The following is a 23,625-nucleotide window of genomic DNA, read 5'->3' on the forward strand; positions in this document are numbered from 1 at the left end:
TAGCATGTTTCACTTCAGGTTCCAATGGATGTATTTTAAAGCCATATACAGTGGTCTAAATTCTGCTCTCACTCGCTAATGTGACTAACAGGACTGGCAATTTGCTCTTATACTTAAATTACCCAGGGCAACGAATTAGACACTAGTTATGGCAGTGAACATAAACACAAATAGAGGAGCCACGTTGTTAAAGTAGGCAGTTTTTAAACAATAAATATTTTGGTCACTAGCACATACAAAAGCCAGATAAGAGTAGTTAATCAGCAGTCTCCAGTAGACTTAGGGGGGAGGTTTGACCGCAAAAGGAGAATGTTCGATGAGAGTGTTTTAAAAAAAAAAAAAAAATCAATGGTGCAAACGTGAATGAAGTTTCCACCCTTAGGAAAACTTAATCAATAAAACCTCAATAATTTTGTTTTAGGATGCACTTTGATGTGAAAAAGCCTCTAATTTCTTTGCTCACATTTATGGATGATGATAAAGATACATTCTATTCTTCAGCAACTTTTATTAAGTATTATGAAATACAGTATTAGGTGAAATACGATATCGCTGGAGTTCACAAAATCCACTGGTGTGACAAAAAGTGTCACATGACAATATCCTTATTTTATAACCATGCAGAAAGTTATCTAGTGCAAAAACACCCTCAACCACAGAAATATCCCCCAAGCATACAGTAGTTATAAGGAATTACTATTTTACATAGAGTCCAAAAATCATGCCAAGTTCATTACAGACCTGTAAAGAGACATTCTCCAATCTAATTTGCTTATCACCGCTGGTTTGATTCATGAGTAAACTTTGTAAAAGGATTTTAAGTATAGACACCTAAAATATCCAAAACATTCCCCAGTGTTTAAATTTCTGTCACAGTGCCCATTTCAGGCATCAAGAGATGAAACAACTCTTTCTCTGTGCATGCTTTGAGAACACTTTTTTAATGGAACACCAAACAGCACTAACATTTCCTTCTGATGAATGAATCCCATTGAAGACAAGGAAGACAAAATAATCTTCACCTACATCAGACACAAGAGAAAAACCTGCACTACACTACAGATCTCCCTGAGTAACTCTGGGGCAAAGTGTTTGGCTTACAACAAGTTAAATATACTGCTACAAAACTCTCTTATCTATTGTGCACTGAAAGAGTGCCTCTGTCTCGGATACTATTTAATTATTTAATCTGACACTACTGCTACCATCTGTTCAGTGCTCTACTCAGACACTTCCAGCTCACTATCACCGGTCTAGCAATGCCTTTCATGTTCATCAGTCAAATGTTTAACAAACAAAAGGAAAAGTAGGTAGATGAAAAGGGTGCTGCTACAAAAAGCTGAAGGAGCTCATTTAAATTAAACAGAGTTGTCGAACTTTCTGTGGAGAAGGGCTAATTACAAATTTAATTAGCGTCTACAGACCAGAAACTTAAGGTTAGGGGCCCCTAACAGCCAGAACACAAAACTGCAGGAAAAACACTTTTTAAAAAACCCACTCATCTGTTTTCAGCAAGGGCCGAAAAGCCAATGGCATCTCATTTGCTCCCTGAGGAAGGACCTAGACTAAGACATTGAAAATCAGAGAGAAAAGTTGGTTCCAGCCTTTATATCACCACAGTTTTAAAGTTCTACCACTGTACTCAACAAAGGAAAAGTGTAAGAGATTAATGCTTCTACTAAAATTGAATAGTAAAAGTTGTCATTTGAATTACTATCATTAGGCTTCAGAGTTAAAACTTAAGAGACAAATGTTGACCTTTCTCCAAATTACTGTTTCAGAGTAGCTGTGCATTCCAACTGAGTAATCCACAGAGTAGCTGTGCATTCCAGAAAAGCCTAGTTCACACTTGGAAGGGATATTTCCAAACCAACAGTGTGAGCAACTGAATTTTAAAAAACAAAACATTAAATTCGACAGACACTTAGTCTGTCACAAGGGCCAGATTTATACATCATGTCAGTCAGATCCAGCTAACAGGCTGGATGTTTGCCATCATATTGACAAAGTGTTGTTCTAAAAAGAGATAAGAACTGCAACCTAATAGTTAAGCCCAGTGCTTGAGGGACTTCTATTTAAAAATGACAAATACTCAGACTGAAGCAAAGCTCTCTCTGTATGGAAGACATATGGAGACTGATTAAATGCAGCTCCACTCTGGTAAGTGACTGCAAAAAATGGTATAATGGGGTTTCATATATAGTCCCTCACTGACTCCAGGTCAGATTATTTGCTCAGTTTAGAAGTAAAATGATGTTTTGCTAACTGCTAAAACTGCAGACGAAGCCAGGGATCTGAAATTCAAGATGTGCTCTTTCTAGTTCATACACCCAAATAATCCAGACCCATCTTAATATTTTTAGGAGATTATAAATTTGATTGATAAAGATAGTACTGTTGATGTAATATACTTAGACTTTTGTAAGGTATTTGACTTGGTATCACATGACATTTTGGGTGAGTGGTAAATAATGAAGAGGACAGGTCACAGACACTGAGCAATCTGGATCAGTTGGCAAACAATATGCACTTCAATATGGCTAAATGTAAATGTAAACATCTAGGAACAAAAAATGTAGGCCACACTTATAGGAGAATCTTACAGGAGAGGGGACTCTCAGTAACTCTGAAAAAGATTTGGGGGTTGTGGTGGATAACCAGCTGAACACGAACATCCAATACGATGCTGGGGCCAAAAGGGCTAATGCAATGCTTGGATGCATAAACATGGGAATCTTGAGTAGGGGGTAGAATGGTTATTTGGCACTGGTGTGACCACTGATGGACTACTGTGTCCAGTTCTGGTGTCCACAATTAAAGAAGGATGTTTATTTATTGGAGAGGGTTCAAAGAAGAGCTACGAGAATGATTAATGGCTTAGAAAATATGTCATAGTGATAGACACAAGGAGCTCAGTCTATTCAGCTGAACAAAGACAAGGCTTTGTTCAAAGAGAACGGCTACGCAGGTTGTGTCGGAGAGAAGGCTTTGGATTCTTTGACCATGGGATGGTCTTCCATGAAGGAGGAGTGCTGGGCAGAGACGGGCTCCACCTTACGAAGAGAGGGAAGAGCATCTTTGCGAGCAGGCTGGCTAACCTAGTGAGGAGGGCTTTAAACTAGGTTCACTGGGGGAAGGAGACCAAAGCCCTGAGGTAAGTGGGAAAGCGGGATACTGGGAGGAAGCACAGGCAGGAATGTCTGTGAGGGGAGGGCTCCTGCCTCATACTGAGAATGAGGGGCGATCAGCAGGTTATCTCAAGTGCTTATATACGAATGCACAAAGCCTTGGAAACAAGCAGGGAGATCTGGAGGTCCTGGTGATGTCAAGGAATTATGACGTGATTGGAATAACAGAGACTTGGTGTCTGAGTGTCTCTGGATTAAGTTTAGAAGTGTGAGCAACAAGAGTGATGTAGTGGTGGGAGTCTGCTATAGACCACCGGACCAGGGGGATGAGGTGGATGAGGCTTTCTTCCGGCAGCTCGAAGAAACTACTAGATCGCACGCCCTGGTTCTCATGGGTGACTTTAATTTTCCTGATATCTGCTGAGAGAGCAATATAGCAGTGCGTAGACAATCCAGGAAGTTTTTGGAAAGCGTAGGGGACAATTTCCTGGTGCAAGTGCTAGAGGAGTCAACTGGGGGGGAGCTTTTCTTGACCTGCTGCTCACAAACCGGGAAGAATTAGTGGGGGAAGCAAAAGTGGATGGGAATCTGGGAGGCAGTGACCATGAGTTGGTCGAGTTCAGGATCCTGACACAGGGAAGAAAGGTAAGCAGCAGGATACGGACCCTGGACTTCAGGAAAGCAGATTTCGACTCCCTCAGGGAACGGATGGGTAGGATCCCCTGGGGGACTAACATGAAGGGGAAAGGAGTCCAGGAAAGCTGGCTGTATTTCAAGGAATCCCTGTTGAGGTTACAGGGACAAACAATCCCGATGTGTCGAAAGAATAGTAAATATGGCAGGCGACCAGCTTGGCTTAACGGTGAAATCCTAGCGGACCTTAAACATAAAAAAGAAGCTTACAAGAAGTGGAAGGTTGGACATATGACCAGGGAAGAGTATAAAAATATTGCTTGGGCATGTAGGAATGAAATCAGGAGGGCCAAATAGCACCTGGAGCTACAGCTAGCGAAAGATGTCAAGAGTAACAAGAAGGGTTTCTTCAGGTATGTTGGCAACAAGAAGAAAGCCAAGGAAAGTGTGGGCCCCTTAATGAATGAGGGAGGCAACCTAGTGACAGAGAATGTGGAAAAAGCTAATGTACTCAATGCTTTTTTTGCCTCTGTCTTCACAAACAAGGTCAGCTCCCAGACTGCTGCGCTGGGCATCACAACATGGGGAATAGATGGCCAGCCCTCTGTGGAGAAAGAGGTGGTTAGGGACTATTTAGAAAAGCTGGACGTGCACAAGTCCATGGGGCCGGACGAGTTGCATCCGAGAGTGCTAAAGGAATTGGCGGCTGTGATTGCAGAGCCATTGGCCATTATCTTTGAAAACTCGTGGAGAACGGGGGAAGTCCCGGATGACTGGAAAAAGGCTAATGTAGTGCCAATCTTTAAAAAAGGGAAGAAGGAGGATCCTGGGAACTACAGGACAGTCAGCCTCACCTCAGTCCCTGGAAAAATCATGGAGCAGGTCCTCAAAGAATCAATCCTGAAGCACTTACATAAGAGGAAAGTGATCAGGAACAGTCAGCATGGATTCACCAAGGGAAGGTCATGCCTGACTAATCTAATCGCCTTCTATGATGAGATTACTGGTTCTGTGGATGAAGGGAAAGCAGTGGATGTATTGTTTCTTGACTTTAGCAAAGCTTTTGACACGGTCTCCCACAGTATTCTTGTCAGCAAGTTAAAGAAGTATGAGCTGGATGAATGCACTATAAGGTGGGTAGAAAGTTGGCTAGATTGTCGGGCTCAACGGGTAGTGATCAATGGCTCCATGTCTAGTTGGCAGCCGGTGTCAAGTGGAGTGCCCCAGGGGTCGGTCCTGGGGCCGGTTTTGTTCAATATCTTCATAAATGATCTGGAGGATGGTGTGGATTGCACTCTCAGCAAATTTGCGGATGATACTAAACTGGGAGGAGTGGTAGATACACTGGAGGGCAGGGATAGGATACAGAGGGACCTAGACAAATTGAAGGATTGGGCCAAAAGAAATCTGATGAGGTTCAACAAGGATAAGTGCAGGGTCCTGCACTTAGGACGGAAGAACCCAATGCACAGCTACAGACTAGGGACCGAATGGCTAGGCAGCAGTTCTGCGGAAAAGGACCTAGGGGTGACAGTGGACGAGAAACTGGATATGAGTCAGCAGTGTGCCCTTGTTGCCAAGAAGGCCAATGGCATTTTGGGATGTATAAGTAGGGTCATAGCGAGCAGATCGAGGGACGTGATCGTTCCCCCCTATTCGACATTGGTGAGGCCTCATCTGGAGTACTGTGTCCAGTTTTGGGCCCCACACTACAAGAAGGATGTGGATAAATTGGAGAGAGTCCAGCAAAGGGCAACAAAAATAATCAGGGGTCTGGAACACATGACATATGAGGAGAGGCTGAGGGAACTGGGATTGTTTAGTCTGCAGAAGAGAAGAATGAGGGGGGATTTGATAGCTGCTTTCAACTACCTGAGAGGTGGTTCCAGAGAGGACGGTTCTAGACTATTCTCAGTGGTAGAAGGGGACAGGACAAGGAGTAATGGTCTCAAGTTGCAGTGGGGGAGGTTTAGGTTGGATATTAGGAAAAATTTTTTCACTGGGAAGGTGGTGAAACACTGGAATGCGTTACCTAGGGAGGTGGTAGAATCTCCTTCCTGAGAAGTTTTTAAGGTCAGGCTTGACAAAGCCCTGGCTGGGATGATTTAATTGGGGATTGGTCCTGCTTTGAGCAGGGGGTTGGACTAGATGACCTCCTGAGGTCCCTTCCAACCCTGATATTCTATGATTCTAAGGTTAAGGGTTGACTTAATTAAAGTCTGTACCTGCCTATGTGGGAAACAAAGATTTAATAATGGGTTCTTCAAGCTAGCAGCGAAAGGTATAACATGATGGCTGGAACTGAACTAGACAAATTCAGATTGAAAATAAGGTGTAACTTTTTAACTGAGAAAGTAATTAACCATTGGAACATATTACCAAGGGTCATGGTGGATTCTTCATTGCAGGCAATTTTTAAATCAATATTGGATGTTTTGCTGAAAGCTATGCCCTCGGAATTATTTTGGAAAAGTTCTATGGCTTGTGTTATACAGCAGGTCAGACTAAATTATCACAATGGTCCCTTCTGGCTTTGGAATCTATTAATTATAGTTACAGTTGAGATGCAATTGTAATGCACTGCTTTAAATGCTAGCTTAGGAGTTCTCTTATCTGGACTTATGAGCAAAAAGCAGATGCATATTTAAGCAATAGTATATTATGAGATGTATTTTGCCAATATGTTTGGTCTAGTCTCATTAATAATTTTTCTAAATTGAGCAACCCTTGTGTGTATTCATCAAGTTTACTAAACTGAAATATTTTTAATTTTTAATATTTGTAATTTGTAAGTATATATCAGTTACCAAACACCTGGATTCTGAAGACATTTTTTAAATGCGATACACTAAATACTCAACTAACCTCTTCCCAATCTCTGTTCTTCTGAAAGATTTAAGGAATACAAACAAAATACCATCTGTTGATACTAAAGTAGGGCTAAGCCTTTAATACCAAAATATTCCTAGGCTCACTTTGGGGCAGCCACATTGATAGATTTAATCAGCCAAGAATCTCAAAGTTTCTGAGTAAGACAAAGCATACTCCAGTTCCAGCCCCATCCTTCCTTTTATACAAACAGGGATTTGGGAATTCAATCAGCCATTCACTCGCACCACTCCCTTTCCCAGAAAGCTGGAGTTTAAGAGTTCCACCAGTGTCCTTCCTGTTGCCAAGTCAACCTGCAACTTCGCTGCTTTAAAAATTCCAGAAGGAGGAGTTTCCTGCCCTCCTAAAGAGTCTGCAAGGGGCATGGGGAAAAATCTAGGATAGGACTTAGCTCTCCTGCTTTAGTTAGATTTTTTTTTTAACATAGTGTAGCAGTTGTAATTGAAGTATACTAGCTTAGTTTAGACACAGAGGGTAGCAGGTGTCTTTCCAAGATTGCATCTGTTATGAAACTGAAATTCTTGAAGAGTGTATTACATATCACCTGCTTTGCGTCATTTGCCTTGCTAAAGTCACTCAGACCATCATTGCTGCAATACAATCATGTTTTACAAAAGCACCAGCAGGATCACACTCACTTCAGTTTTGTCTCTATCCACGTGATGTAGCCTGAATGCATACGGAGACTGTGGACAGCAGAGTACAGAGGAACCAAACGTTAACCATTGCTTAGCCTGGTTCTATAATTAGAGCAAAGAAATCAACACTTTTTAAAATCTAAAGGAATACACAAACCAGAAAGTGTGAATTACAAAAAAAAAAAAAAATAAATTAAAAATACTGCAGTAGTAAAACAGAAAACCAAGGACTGAAATGCTACCTGAAGCGCTTAAGTATCACTCTGTTATATTCATTTAACTCTGCAATCTGAAAGGAAAACCTGCTGCGTTCCAAAACAGCAAAGAGTGAATGTCTAGCACAAGGCAAAAGACTGCCATCTACAGGGAACCATTGGCACTCATCAATTTGCAATGAGTAGCTATGCAAACCAGTAAGAATTAGACCATGATAATGGAAATCTGGGAGCGAAAGGGAAGAAGTCAATCATTGCAGTGTACTCATAGCCTATATTTTCTGTCAGCTTTAAGGCAAATGAGAGTTTTCCAATGGCAGCAGGTGCATTCACAATGCATGAAAAAATAAATATAGACAAGCATTTCAGTGTCTTGCCTCCCAGTGTGACAGATTTCATCATCTTGAAAGATGGGTTGATACTGAACACATGCAGCAATCAACATTTTTGCTGTGTGGAATTTTGGGCACAGAAATGCTCAGTGTTTCATTTTTCTCCACTATTTGTCTCTCGGTAAATTTCATTTTCAGATTTGCAGAAATGGCTGTACTCCCACAAAAAACATGCAAAAACGAGAATGTTCCATGTTTCAGATGCAAAAGCCATCTTCAACTTTTAAAAAAAGGGCAATGCATTTATGTTCCGAAATAGGCCCAATTTTACTCAGAAACTGTCCTGTTTACATGAGAGGTACCCAAGTCTGTAGCAAAAATGTATAAAACCTTGAACTTCACATATAAAGATATACGAAACTGTCTAATCTCTAATATCACCACTCCCTTCCCAAACAATCCCACCCAGATCCTTGTCCCATAAATTAAAATAAGTATACCAGAGAGAGAGTCCAGAACCAGAGAGAGTCCAGACAGACACACAAACAGAATCATATGCTAGGTTTCTTTTTCTAGGTAACGTGGGGGTTATAATTAACAACTCTAAACAAGAGAAATGGCTGTAATAAATTACCACTTAAACATTCATACAAATAAAATACCAGCTTGTTTTAGTTTTCATCTGTATACAGTCATCAACCAAGACATACTTCATTATGATCACTTGTCTTTCTGTTCAAATCTCTCCAAATTTTCAGGACAAGTCAAAGAACAGAAAGAGCAGAAGGACAACACATGGATCATATTAGGATGGTGTGCACACACCAGCACCTTTGAGATTTATGCTCTGAAGATACAATTACTATTTCATTTCCCCCTTTCCTACTATTAAACAGCCTTCAATGCATTCAGCAACATCTCCCATATGGTTAAGATGAATGCAGTAATTAATATGCAATTAATAAGATAGTATGATCAACTGCTTTTGTTCAGTGGGGCAGCTGGCTCACACGTCAGATGGTAATTAGACAAATTAAGATGGACCATTTTTTTGTTTACTGATGAACTGACAGCACTGCTGGTGCTTAAATGTCACCAATTCTATTATAATTTTTTAGCAATACTGAAGGACTATCAATAAACTGGAATTACTAATCCCCTTCCATAAAGAGGGGAAAGGTAAGTTTGATTTCCCTCAAAAATGTTGGCACCAGCTGCCCAGTGAGTTAATGACAGAATTGATCTGATTCAAGGATGCTGTATTCTGGAACTAACAATGTAGCAATGAGTATCACAGGCAGTGGAACAGAGAAGACTCTGGATATTTGGGGGGGGAGGGGGAGAAGAGAGACATAAAAAGACCAGATTTAACCTGTTTCTAAATAGAAACAAAAAGTTTGAGGATCTTCTAGTGATCTACATAGTATCAGCCAGTCTCAATATTTCCAACTATTTTATCCTGCTAGTCCTGGTCAATAATAGAGAATAAACTTTTCAACTTAACCCTAAAACTACTTTTAAAAGCAGTCATTTAAAATTCATTTTGTTATGCAATCAGCATGAAAACTACATGTAGACTTTGATTATATTTGCATTTATATTTTTGATCAATGTATTGTACAGTGCTCCATCAGCCTGATATTCTGATTCCAATGTAAATTATGTCAAAATCCAATTGGGGCTAAATACCTGGGAGTAGGTGCCAGATATATCAATCATCAGTATGATTAGATGAAAACTATACCCAGAGTGCTTTCAGGACAATATCCTATTGCAGCAGTTCTCAAACTGTGGGTCGGGAGCCCAAAGTGGGTTGTGACCCATTTTAATGGAGTCGCCAGGGCTGGTTTACTTGCTGGGGCCCAGGGCTGGAGTTGCTAGGGCTGGTTTACTTGCTGGGGCCCAGGGCTGAAGCCTGAGCCCCACCACCCGGGGCCAAAGCTGAAGCCCGAGAGCTTCAGCCCCAGGTGGCAGGGGTTAGGTTACAAGCCCCTTGTCTGGGGCTTGAGCCCTTGGCCTTCGGCTTTGACCCCCACCCCCAACCCACCCTCCGCCCAAGACAGCAAAGGTCGGTCAGGCTCAGGCTTTGGTCCCCCCTCCTGTGGTCGTGTAATAATTTTTGTTCTCAGAAGGGGGTCTCAGTGCAATGAAGTTTGAGAACGCCTGTCCTATTGCATCCTTCCAGGTGGGCATTCTAGAGCTTGCAGCTTCCCAATACATATGTGCTGGTGAATGACATATGGGAGAAGAGCTGGCAGAAGGGACAAGGACTTGGGGGGAAAAGGAAGAAGGTATGTTAAGATTTTCACTTTTGCTAACAGTTTGCAAGAAAACCTAATCAACTGTAAGAAAATCTTACTCTAATCTTCATTTCTGCTCCATCAACACTGTCACATGTGCCAAAGCTCTTAGCGAGAAAAACTTTACCAGAAAATGGGATCACATGCTTGGGCACCAATATGGCTGTGTTGAAAAGTGAGCTTCTAAAAGGCCAGTGTGAAAAATGACACTTTCATCAGAGAACTACGCAGCATTGTTGTAGCCATGTCAGTCCCAGGATATTAGAGAGACGATGTGAGTGAGGTAAAAACAGTTACCTACCTTTTCGTAACTGTTGTTCTTTGAGATGTGTTGCTCGTGTCCATTCCATTCTAGTGTGTGTGCGCCCACGTGCACAATCGTTGGAGACTTTTGCCTGAGCTGTATCCGTAGGGCTGGCTGCGGTACCTCCTTCAGTGCCACGCTCATGTGCTTGTATATCAGGCACCGCTGGCCCTATGCCCTCTCAGTTCCTTCTTGCCAACAACTCCGACAGAGGGGCAGGACATGAGCAACACATCTCGAAGAACAACTATTGTGAAAAGTTAGGTAACGGTTTTTTCTTCTTCGAGGGCTTGCTCATGTCAATTGCATTCTAGGTGACTCACAAGCAGTCTCCTCAGAGGTGGGCTTGGGAGTTCATGGTCTCGTGACTTGCAGTACAGCTCTACTGAAGCCAGCATCATCCTAGGCTCGCTGGAAAGTGCATAATGGGACGTGAACGTGTGGACGGACGATGAGGTGACCGCCTCAGAGATGTTCTGGATAGGCACTTCGGCCAACAAAGCTGCCGACAAAGCTTGCACTCTGGTTGAATGGACAGTAGTTATTGCCAGAGGCGGCACCCTTGCCTGCTCACAGCAGCAGTGAATGCGGGCAGTGATCCAAGAAGAAAGTCTTTGAGAGGACATCATATGACCTTTCATTCTGTCCAGGATCAACTGCACTGAAGCCCACACAGGCTGAATGCCTTTATTTGAGGACCAAAACATAAACTGCCTCCACTTGGCCGCATAGGTCGCTCTAGTGGAGGGCTTTCTGCTGCCCAGACTTGATGCCCAAGACTTGCTGGACTCTGGTGGAGCACTCCTGCTCCTCTGCATTTAGCCATGCTGCAGCCAACCCATCAAGTGCAATGCTTCCAGGTTCGGGTACAGGAGGGTACCATGGTTTTGTGACAGCAAATCCAGCCGGAGCAGTAACTGTAATGGAGTAGCAATGCAGGCTGGCTGAATGGAAGAGGGGGTCTGCCACACAGACTTGGCAATTTTCAGGACCCCTGGATGGACAGGCAATGTGACCCGGGCTGGAGTGGAGGAGGATATGACACTGAAGAGATCGTCAGACTCCACTGCTAGCTCCTTGACCTCCAAGTTCAGGTTAGCAGCCACCCTTTAGAGCAAGGACGGGTGCTCTTTGAAGTCATCGGGGGGAGGGGAGCGAAGGGAAGGGGAAAGGCTGCTCACTTGCAAGGGGCCCACCATCGCCTCGTCCAGAGAGAACGAAGATGACTGTACTGCATGGGGCGGGGCGGCTTCCCCTTGCTTGCCAGGGGACAGCTCCTTGGGCATCGGGGCCTGCTGCAACGCTCCCATATCAGACTCGGCACTGTGCGCCAAAGATGGTGCCAGCTATGCCGGAGGCAGTGTGTCCAATGCAGCCGGAGAGGAACACTAGGAGTATGGGACCGGCATGACAGGTACACCCCATGGGCTCCAGTACTGCCACTGGGTGGGCCACTGCCTCTGCTGCCATGCCGCCACAGCCAGAACTGTGCCGGTCTCGTGGGCCTCTGGTGATTTGCCTCTCCTAGGTGAGGGGCTGAACTCTCCCTCCAACTCAGACCACTGCCCTTCTGGCGACCAGGGCAGAGCCATAGATGCCAGAGTCCGTCGGCTGACCCTCGTTGGCAACCAGTAAGAAAATGGCAAGGAATGGTGCATGCCGGAAGAGTGTTACCAGGGACTTGGAGACTGGTGCTGCAACTGGGAACAGTCTCGCACCAAGGGGTTCGATGCCGGGGCGGGGGGAGGGAAGCACCTAGGCGATGTGGATTTGTGCCGCAGCAATCTCTGATGGAAGGCCCAGAGTTACCACGGGTACAGGGATCAGCGTCATGACTTGGGCATCCCGTGCCTCATAGGTGGTGACCTTGGTGAAGGACCTGGGTCTTCTAATCGGAGACCGAGGTTGCGGCACCAGGGTCCTAGGCCGTGGTGATGGGGATTGATGCCTGCGGTCTGGGGACGCTCCTTTGCTTTAGCGGGAGGTACCATAACCAGCTTGCCCTTAGAGGTCTGGGCCTTAACTGGGTCCATCGCTTGGCTTGGCATCTGTGGCGCCAGCCGGGCTACTCGGTCCTTGGCCGCTGGGGCCACCTTGGGCATACATGGCCCTATGAAGGGCTAGGACCCCTGATGCTCCTGGGAGTCGGAGGCGGATCCAGGCTAGGGGGTCCGACCACAGCAGTACACCAGTATAGCTCCGGAGTGGGCATGTGGCCTCTAACACAGGTACTTTGCCCAACTCCCCTTTGTCCCGCGGTGCTGACGGACCCTTGGGCTTCAGCTGCTCCTTGGGCACTAGCGAGGGGGAACGGTGCCGGGTGGGTTCTGTTGCCAGCAGTGCGCTGCGCACCAACGTCAAAGTGCTACGCAGGGAGTCCGACTGGAAGGGCTCCAAGGCAGGAGGAAGTGCAGCCTCCATGAGGATGGTCCTCAAGTGGATATCCCGCTCCTTTTGAGTTCGAGGGCGAAAGTTTTTGCAGATCCTGCACTTGTCTTTTGTGTGTGATTCCCCCAAACACTTCCAACAGTTATCATGGGTCAGTAATGGGCATCGGTCGGTTACACGATGAACATGGCTTGAAGCCTGGGGAACAGGTCATGTCCCACTCTGCAGCGAAGTCCCAGTAGGACTCTAACTACTAAAACTATTATCTAACACTTAACTTAATGGTCAAACTATGTACCTAACAACTAACAACAAAGATTAGACAGTACAATGGGCTGAAAGAACCACTAATGCTCTTGCGATGCAAGACAAGGTGCTCCGACCAATGGTCACAGGCAGTAAGAAGGAACTGAGAGGGCATAGGGTCCGCTGTACTTGATATACCGATGTATACCACTCAAGGGGGCGTCGCAGCCAACCCTATGGATACCGCTAAGGCAAAAGTCTCCGATGACTGTGCACGTGGGTGTGCACACACCTAGAGTGGAATCAACATGAGCAAGCACTCAAAGAAGAACATCTTTTATTGGACCAACTACTGCTGGTGTGAGAGACAACCCCTGTGTAAGCTTGAAAGCTTGTCTCTCTCACCAACGGAAGCTGGTCCAATCAGAGAACTAGTTAACCATAATACAATGGTGCAGAAAATGCACCTCAACTGCAAGCTGATTGCTTTTTATGACTTCATCTGGAACCAGCTAACGCTCTTTGAGATGCAATCTTTCTGAACCATCACATGATAAAATAGGTTTATATTATGCTGCCATAATCAATTTTTGTTGGCCAATCTGACTCAATTAGGTGTTTGCCACTGATGAGGAGAGTCCTTAAAATGCTTGTACGTTTTCCGGTGAAGTTTAATGTTCTGCTTATTGTGTTCCAGCCTTAATTTGATTTAAGTCCAATTTTTTCACATTACAGCAACTGCTCTCTACACAGAAACACTTGCTGACTACGACACACTGGATGGAACAATCCATGGTAAAGATTTGAGAATATACTATATTCATCATTAAAAACACATCTGAAGATGTTTAATCAGATTCTGTCACTGCAGTGACTATATACCCTAAACTCTAACCACCATCCTCTGCAACAGATCTCATATCTCATTTGCTTCAGATTTGAACTTGTTGTAAGGCTCCTCCACCTGATTAATTAAAGCAGACATTCATTGCTCGAATTACAAGAGCTCCTATACAAAGAAGTGTCTATTCTTTGCTTTCTTCCAGACGCCTCCAGATTCACACAAGTGATGTTAAAGAGCTATCAAAACCTCTCCTCCACTTCTCTATAGCATATGAATGCCACCGACTGCGTCTTGTGTAACAGAACTTTCAGGGAAATGCAATATCTCATTCTTACAATGAACAAAAACGTGTATTATTCTGTTTATACCTAGCACTTGATTTAACAGCCAGACTGGTAAAGTGGTCTCCCTTCAGTACATTTGCCTTGGTTGACCACAAGCAGGCCTCTCTATTCATCTATTTGCTTTTCACAAAAAGAAAAGGAGTACTTGTGGCACCTTAGAGACTAACCAATTTATTTGAGCATGCTCAAATAAATTGGTTAGTCTCTAAGGTGCCACAAGTACTCCTTTTCTTTTTGCGAATACAGACTAACACGGCTGTTCCTCTGAAACCTGTCATTTGCTTTTCAGTACATTTACCACTTTGCCAGCATCCCATCATAAAGTAAGTAGCCTTTATTCAATACGTTTCAAGAGCATTCAGAATTGGTCTGTTTTCTTCCCCAACCGTCCCTACTGATAATTTTTCAAAGTTTGACAATTAGGGTATTAATCCTACCATCTTGGCCAAATTCTTTACAGTAAATCAAGAACAGAAACAGAACTTAACTTTTCAATTGCAAATATTTACGGTTAAATTTGTCCTGCAAGGGTCACTGCACCAGCCCTTCCAGTGGCTTCCTCACACCCAAGAGCTGGTGATATGTCAAGTCCAGCCAGGAATAGGTATAAGGGGCAAAAACACAATACGGGTAGGGCTGGAGGACAATGCACGCTGCTGATCCCAAGCTGATAGAATGGTACCAGAGGGACTGTTTTAAGCAACATAAATTAGAGAAATCTGGTGACTGCTCTAACTTGAACAAGGGGCCAGTTCAACACTCAGTTACATCCAGAAATGGGAGAGCCATAAACGTAACTTACAGCCACCTTTGTCTCCACAACTAGCTGTGTCAAGCAAGGACTGGACCCTTCATTGTCATGGGTAAATCACTGGGTTATTCTGGCATTTGCTTAAATAATGACTAATAATTGGGAAATTTAGTTCCTACAGTGATGGACACACTAGAAAGAAACAGTAAAGAGAGAGAAATACATTTGCAGGCAGTTAACAATAAGAAAGCCAGACTTTGCTCTGAAGGCTGCATTAGTTTATAACTTAGTGTAAAGAACATGAATAATTAAACTAAGGCCTTGTTTACAGTACAAAGTTTTGCCGACAAAACAGGGAGGCGTACACACTACAAAGCTACATTTGGCGGCAAAACTCTGCTGTTTTGCCAACAAAATAAAACCACCTCAAGTAGAGGCATAAAGCCTTTTGTCACAAAGTTGAAGTGACAAAGGGTCAGTGTAGACACTGCTGTTTATTTTGTGGACAGAACTGGCCAGTATCCCACAATGCCTGCCCTAACCATTCTACTCACTGTTTTGATCTCTGCTGTTCTGCAGGCATGCACCCCTCCCCTTTCAAAGCTCCGGGAAGTATCTGACAGCTGAGGGGGCTGCTCTGTTTGGGGAACAAAGAGCAAATCATTAAGGTGGAATGCTCCTGTTCTGCCCTGCACTAGGAACACAGGGGCAGGCAGATTGCTGTACTGTTTTGACATTCCTCAGCATGGAGGGCTCACAGAGCTGCTCAGGATGCTGCTCCCGGCAGCTGAGGAGGATGTGGGAGAACTCAGAGGGAATCACAGAGCCATAGGCAGGCAGGCAGGCAGGCAGAGCGGGCTGCTTCGGGAGAGATTGTTGTGCTGAGCAGAGATGGGGGCTGACATGGGTGGGGGGTATCCCCCTCCCTCAGGATAGGTCAATCAGCCTGCTGTCTCCACTGTCCCAAACACACCACTCTCCTCTCCCGTTTCCCCCCCCCCCTCGCCCCAACCCCCCACTTCAGTTGAAAAAGCAGTGGACAATCCATTAGGATGCCCCGGAACCATGGGACTGAGAAACCTGCCCCATATGACACTGTACCTGCCCCATGAGGCATTGCAAACCCTTCCCAAATCACCCTGCAGCCCGTTTCACAGTGGGATAGCTACCACAGTGCACTGCTCTCTGTGTCGATGCAAGAGCTGCTAGTGTGGATGCACTCTGCAGACACAAGGAGCATAGTGTGGACATGCAACAGTGGTTTAATTAAAGCACTTTAATTAAAGCGACATAGCTTTTGTGGACAAAACTTTATAGTGTAGACAAGACTCTCTCACAGACATTTTCCGAATGGCAGGCTACATTATTATACAGGTAGACACAAAAAACAAAAACAAAAAACAGCTGATACCTAAAATTGGACCTTTGGTATCTTCAGAAAGTGTAATAACACAAAAAAAGAAAACATTTTCCATCTCATGTTGCTATTAGGTAAAACTGAGAAGTTTCTCAGCAACAGTTACCAATGTCAAACATAATCTAACATTCCTAAGAACACACTCCCCAAACAAGAAAATAATACGTCTCCCTCAGTATACTCAGCTGTCACAAAAAACAGATGAAACTGTTCAGTTAACTCAGTAATAAACACACACACCTGTTCCATTCCTGACAACCTGTCAGTTCAGGGATAAAACACTGTTTCAACCTAACTTCTCTATTGGGAAGCCAATCAGCAACCAATGTAGGCTAACGGGTTTGTTTATAATCATGGATAAGTGAGGATGTCTCTGTCACTGTTGCTTTGCTGACCTACTGGTTAGTTGTTGTTTTTTCTTGAGAAGGAAGATTAATGAAAGCCGCACAATTCCTATTCCTGGACTCTGCTTGATTTCAATACCCTGATTACTTATAAGAAATGGGTCAGTAATGACGGCAGAAGAACAGAGTCATGGCACTGGACCAAGGCAAGGTTAGCAACACAGAACCCTAATTTTACACTGTCAAATTTAAATATACTATAGTTATTTACACTACAAAATAGTAAAGTAACATTACTTAAACTGTAGTGTTTGGGATTATTACCGCAGAACGCAGAGTACTTCCCCACCCCTCAAATAAGGGTGGCCCGTTAACTTGTGAGAACGTTCAATAATTTGACCACACTATGCTTTAAAACAACCTCAGTATTACGGAGTGCTTTTTCAGCAGACTAAATCAGAAATGCTGTTCTCATTCAGCTCGATAAGGACCCCAATGGGAGGCTTTTATCAACAAAGATAAAACCCAGCCAATAAGTACGTACTGTGCTCTGCGGTTATCACTACCTGTTCCCAGAAATTCCTTCAGCTCTGAAACACTTTTGTTCCTTAAAATAAACATTAACAAATTTAAAAATAAAACTAACTACTATCTACAGGTTAAATATTCAGTACTTGTCCAATGGGAGTGGTTTACGCTTGTTCCTCATAGTGCTTGCAACTTATGCCTTAATTATGACTGGTCTGTATGCTCTTTTATGGTCTAAAATGAGGAAATGGGGGTGGAGAGATGGCAGAAAAAAACCCCTGTTCCCGAGTCCCTCCAAAATGCATACATCTTGTGAAGACTAGTGCAGTAGGGCATCACACAAAAAAGCACAAGCAGTTCTCTTGGTGAAACCTGCACAGCATACTCAGAAACTGAATTACAGAATAGATGAGCTGATGACTGAAGCTTCCTAGGGTCTTATTTGCACAACTATGCGTCTCTTAGTCACAACCATGTAATGCTTTAACATTTAGATTATTTTAATTCCTGGTTCAGAGTTCATTAAGCACTGATCCAATTGTATTAGTCAGTGAGTCAAATATAGCCTCACAATGAATCATATCCAAATATGAATGAAAAGAGAGACCAAAACACTTGCTAAATGTAAGTAGATGGAATGATTTCAAATACTTATTTGAAAAAAGAACTAAGATCACCAATGAACATTTAACGTATACCTTTAACAACTGTAGTAACTAAATAGCTTCCACAATTGGTTCACTTCTTATCTTCCTTCCTGCTCCACCTCCACCTCCTCTACCTTGCAGGAGAATTTCATTATTAAGACACAACAGGATCCTATGGGGAAAAAAATCCTTCCACATATGCAGAACAAAGAGAAAGGAGTGAAAAGCTCTCTGCAGGATTTCTGAGAGTTCTATTTATTCTTCTTAAACTTAACTTCATAGTCTGAAGAAGCAGGTTCAAACAGAACATACCTTTAATGTAATTAAAGCTGAAACATACCAAAAGGTCATTGCTAAGGGACCAGCTCTGTACTATGTAACATACTAAGTTATCCTGTGTAGTTCAGAAGTGGTAACTAACACCAGACTCACATACTAAAAGACAAAAAATGGTCTGCAAAGGGTCCTTTGTACTAAATTAGAAATTCTAATAAAACGAACCAACTATAAATCTGTATTGATAAAACTGCATTTATCCTACCATGAGCTCCATCGGTGGGTCTGTTTCCTAAAATGTTAGCAGGAAATAGCAGGAGACAGACTGGCCACAACAATATCATGATTTCTTTTTATACAAAATAGCTCAGCATTTTCCCCAATACACATATACTATAGATATTTCATATAATTTTGCTGTCATTCTTTTTCTTTTTTCCTTTTGACTAAACCAGAGCTGCCCTTGTGCTATTAGATACAAAACTCAACAGAAGACAAGCTCAGCAGGACCCTCTAGGTTATGCTTCTTCAATTACATTTTGAGAAATTATTTCTTCTTTAAACAGGGCAGGGATATCTATTCAACAACAGGTCAAGATCATTCCCTTCTTGGCACAGAACACCAGAGGAAGCATGCTTGGCACTAGACGGAAGAATGCTAGAATGCAGAAAACTAGAGCTATGTCTAATTTCACTTATCAGAATTAGTATTGTATAGCTAGCTAGTGTTTTTCAATTGTTGGTGATAAATAGACATCATCAGAAGATCAGCTTGAGAGCAAAGGGGGGGCGGAGAATCAATACAGCTGCAAATGAATTAAATCTCTTTTTCCAAACAAAGCCTGGTGCCAGTACGCCCAGCAGGTTTTTGCAAGGGATGTTCTCCTTGCCTTATGCACATTTTGCTCATATACTTTTCTGAACAACCACTCCATGAACAGCTGGGTGCCTCTGCTTGGATGGACAGAGAAAAGGGGAGCCAAGCAATAATGTTAACACAGCCAGTTGAGCATTACCATTATAGATTCTTTCCTCTCTGTCTTCTATCTCAATCTCTATTTACTAATGGAACCTGACCTTTCAAAAAAAAAAAAAAAAAAGACTCATTATGACTCAGGAATTCTTCTCCTCACATGCAGAAGAAAAAAACCTTAGCCATAAAGGGCTTTTTTTAAGTATTCATCTATTGCACCAATAGCAGTTTTCATCTAAATGGAAGATTTAACATCTATGAAGCAAATCTACCTTTTCCTTTGGTTTAATTTTTATCTTCTGCTTTGCATAATAATTGCTTCTCTGGTTCTTTAAAATGTAAGTAATATGACAACATTCCATCAATACAAAACACTTTTTTTGCTCAAAAAAACCCTGCAATAATTAAACTGACACAGGTTCCCAAGAGCTCTCAAACATGGTCACATCACATCATAAAGACAACACCACGGCATCTTCACTTATCAGTTACATAGCAAAAGCACTGCCCATACTTTAATATTACTTGAAACAGTACATTTGTTGTAAAGGAGATTCATTTTCTAATCACACTATCCTGCAAAAAAACAATGACACTTTATCCGCGTAGACAAGTACTGTATGAATCTGATTCAGCTACTGAATTTAACCAATATTTTTTGTTTAAAAGGACTTGATTCCATCTCATATTTATTTTTTCCAAATAATGATGAAGATGAGAGAACATAATACTAGGCAACTCAAATCATTAACTAAAAGGACATAATCCATTCTTACTTGGCCAGTAGGAATTATCTTCTCTGTTCATTAACTTTTTCTTGAGGCGCCCATGAAGTTTGATGTGACTATTCCCCATTTTGTTTGAATACAGTGGGATAAGTTCCTCTTCATCATCATTACGGTTGGCCTGCCACTTGCTTCTGTGCAAACACCCAACCATCGGGTCTGACGGCAGGCAGTGCACATAAGCAATCATTGTAAGATGCTGCTCCAAAGGATGTCCTTAGCATTCCCAGTGGCTAGTTGGGAGCAGAAGGAGTGGCCTGTCCATAACCTTTCAAATGGACAGAGGTAAAGATTATGGAGGACAAAGATTTTGCTCTCCTCCTCAGTTAAGTAAGCAAAACTATTTAATTTGTGAGCTGTTTTGAACAGGATTTTATAATCCTTAAAAAATAATCTGACTAAGCAGATGACTTTTTAGGGGCTGAACACAGCAATATTTTCTTACTCTCAGCCTGATTACTGCAGCGAAGAAACACAAATATATCAGCAGCACAAAGTTGTGAAGCAGATCCATCTGCAACAGATTTCAAACTTGTTCCTTGGTGCTCCCACTAAAGTCTGCTGCTTCTCTTAAGCTTTATCCCAGATTATATGTCACCCTCTAAACAACAGGTACTACGGACACACACAGATGGTCATATCTTAGAAGTTTATTCAAGGCTAATTTAGCATGATCACTGCAACATGAACAGCTATAGAATCGTAACCTGAAAGGAATCTGCCTTGATTAAGGACATTTAAATTCCTTGATTAAGGACATTTAAATTCCTTCTTCACGTAGGTTAAAGAAAAGGAAAAGAAGAAAGTAAATGTTTGGATTTTACATATGTGGACTAGAGCAAGGATATCAGATTTTAACATCTGAATCCTAATATTTGTTACAAAAATTGTAGAAAATAACTCTCAGTTTAGTCTGTGGCTATATTTATAGTGAATAAATAAATAAAATTGGATATATATCACTTAGCAGTTTATAAGCGCTATACTAACAAATTAAAGAATCTTTGTAACACCTCTGTGAGGTAGGTATTATCCATATTTAAAAGATGAAGACAACCAGTCTCAGAGAGTTTTAGTAATTTGTCCATGCTTTAAGTGGAAAAGCCAGGATTAGAATTCAGATATTCCCAGTTACTAACCTCAGATTCAATCTACTAGTCCATGCTACCTCTCCTAAACATTGTGATACCCGTGATTAGCATTTTAAATAATGCAACCTCATATTTGTAGCTGCATCTGTCTTGATACTATCACTCCCTCTATTTCTGTGCATATGCATACCCTAGTGCAGGTATAGTGATAATCTTCCTTGTCCTCCATATTAGCTGAACTGGACGAAGAATTTAGGAAATACTTCTGTGGGATCAGATGTAATTATAGAGTGATTTTCCAACACGTACAAAATTCCAGAGAAGGGAGGGGGAGAGACCGAACAAATCACTCGGCAGGATGATCCCCACTTAGAGCAAACATTTTCCATTAGTTGATTTTACAGGTTTACTTTGTATTTTTGGTAGGACTGGAGGGAGAGGGGGGAAGAGGGAAGGAGGAATCAGGGTATTTTAAAATAATCTTAACGTGAGAATGTCAAACTTTTTCCCATAGTGCAGATCCAGGGCCAGCTCTAGGCACCAGCAAAACAAGCAGGTGCTTGGGGCCGCACATTTCTTGGGGCGGCATTCCGGCACCAGCCATGCTGCCCCAGAAATGTGCTCCCACCGCCCCAGCTCGCCTCCGCTCCACCACCGCCGCCTCCCTCGAGCGGGCCACCGCTCGGCTTCTCCTCCCTCCCTTCCTCCCAGGCTTGCCGCACGAAATGGGGGGAAGGCGAGCTGGGGTGGGGAGCAGTTCCCCCCCGTTACTTCCTGCACTCCCCCCCACTCTCGCTCACCTCCGCTCCGCCTGCTCCCCTGAATGTGCTGCTTCTCCCTCGCCTGAGAGGGAGAGGGGAGAAGCGGAGCGGCGGTATGTTCAGGGGAGCAGGCGGAGCGGAGGTGAGCTAGGGCAGGGAGTTGCGGGGGGGAGCCGCAGGAAGCAATGGGGGGGGGGGAAATGCGGCACACCCAGGGGAGGAGGCGGGGCCAGGGATTTGGAGAAGGGGCAGAGCCGGGGGGGGGGGGGGGGGCACAAAAGTGGGGGCAGCCAAAAAATTTTTTGCTTGGGGCGGCAAAAATCCTAGAGTCAGCCCTGTGCGGATCACATCTAAATAAAGAGATTGTTTCATGGATCACTTCCCCAACTCCCCATTCACAATTGCCTTGGATCACATCCCCTCCCATTCACCATCACAGAACATCCTTGTGACAACTATAGCAATTGCTTACATGCAAAAGTACAGTTAGTAAGTATTTATTTATATTATAAGGCTTTTCCTGCTCCCCTGCTGATATTCAGAAGCTGCTTTGGGCAGGTCCCAAAACCCACACTACAAATACAAATACAAGAGAAGGTGGTAGAAACCAGAAGATTTCCATGTTCCAAACTCTTAATAAAATCAAACAGGATAACCTATTTGCCAGAAGACCCAATAGCATTTAACATGCACTTCTCTACACCAGACATGTTCAATTAGCCATGTTTTCAAATGTGCGCCCCTGCAGTAATGCTAATACATGATAATGGGATCAGTACTGAAATCCAGTTTTAACGAGTATATCCCACGTGGTAGGAATTAATGTCTGCACTTACTCTTTAAGTAAAGACTAACCCTTTTTTTCCATGAATCCTGAACATCCACGCTTATAATATGCACGTGCCAGAAATTATGGTCATTAAATTCTGAGTTACTCACAAATACTTAAAAAGAAACTGCAGCTTCATTCTTTCTGTGTGATAACTCATTTCTAGTATATTGCAAACTCTCCCCCACTGCCAATTCTTTAGTTTGAAACTCTTAATAAAAAGAAAAATAAATCTTGTACAGTGTCTGATAATACACTGTGGGTGAAATCTTGGGTCCATTGTAGTCAACGGCAAAACTCCCATTGACTTCAAAAGGGCCACGATTTCACCTTATATCTTCAAAAGCAGCCCCTGAATAAAATTCTTACTGTTTCACTGCAGCTTTCATATTATTTTTCTATTTCTTTTAAAGAAAGCTGTCTATTCCTTTTTCAACCTTGAACTGTCATTTACATACAGACCAAAAAATAGCATTTATTTCCTGCACTACCTGTTTTTAAATAATTTAACTACTAGTAATATAGGTTATTAACCTGTCATTGCATTCAAGTTTTTGATAGCCAGCTTTCTATCACCCTATTTTTAACCATTTCCTTATTTTCAAGCTCTGTTCCTAACAATTAGGGAGAAAACTGATTACATTACACATAAAACTGTCGGGGGCTGACAGAATCACAAGAGTGTGAACATTTAGGCCTTGTCTACACAGCCACTTAGACCACTGAAACTTTCTTCACTCAGGGGTGTGAAAAAACACCCCCTTGAACAATGCAAATTTCAGTGCTGTGAAGTGGCAGTGTAGACAGTGCTACAACGCTGGTAGCCGTGCTCCCAGAACTGGTAGCTATACCCAGTGATGAGCTGCCAAAATCTTAACAACCGGTTCCCTATGAAAAGTTCTGATTTAAGGGATGTGCCCCAGTATGTATTTTTTGTACCAAACAGGTTTACTGTACATCCG

At 42.9% G+C, this 23,625-nt stretch overlaps 1 protein-coding gene and 1 long non-coding RNA gene across 11 annotated transcripts in view; one reads left to right on the forward strand and one right to left on the reverse strand.

Moving 5' to 3' along the window:
- Positions 1–23,625, reverse strand: part of NHSL1 (NHS like 1) — a 258,713-nt gene that overhangs the window by 72,487 nt on the left and 162,601 nt on the right. The gene's annotated exons all lie outside the window — the stretch shown is intronic.
- LOC142071570 (uncharacterized) lies at positions 2,092–14,050 on the forward strand. Its single transcript, XR_012667678.1, has 3 exons — positions 2,092–2,160; positions 10,021–10,126; positions 13,809–14,050. It is a non-coding gene; the product is annotated as an uncharacterized LOC142071570 (long non-coding RNA).

Source organism: Caretta caretta, chromosome 3 (assembly GCF_965140235.1).
Source record: "Caretta caretta isolate rCarCar2 chromosome 3, rCarCar1.hap1, whole genome shotgun sequence".
Taxonomy (NCBI): domain Eukaryota; kingdom Metazoa; phylum Chordata; order Testudines; family Cheloniidae; genus Caretta; species Caretta caretta.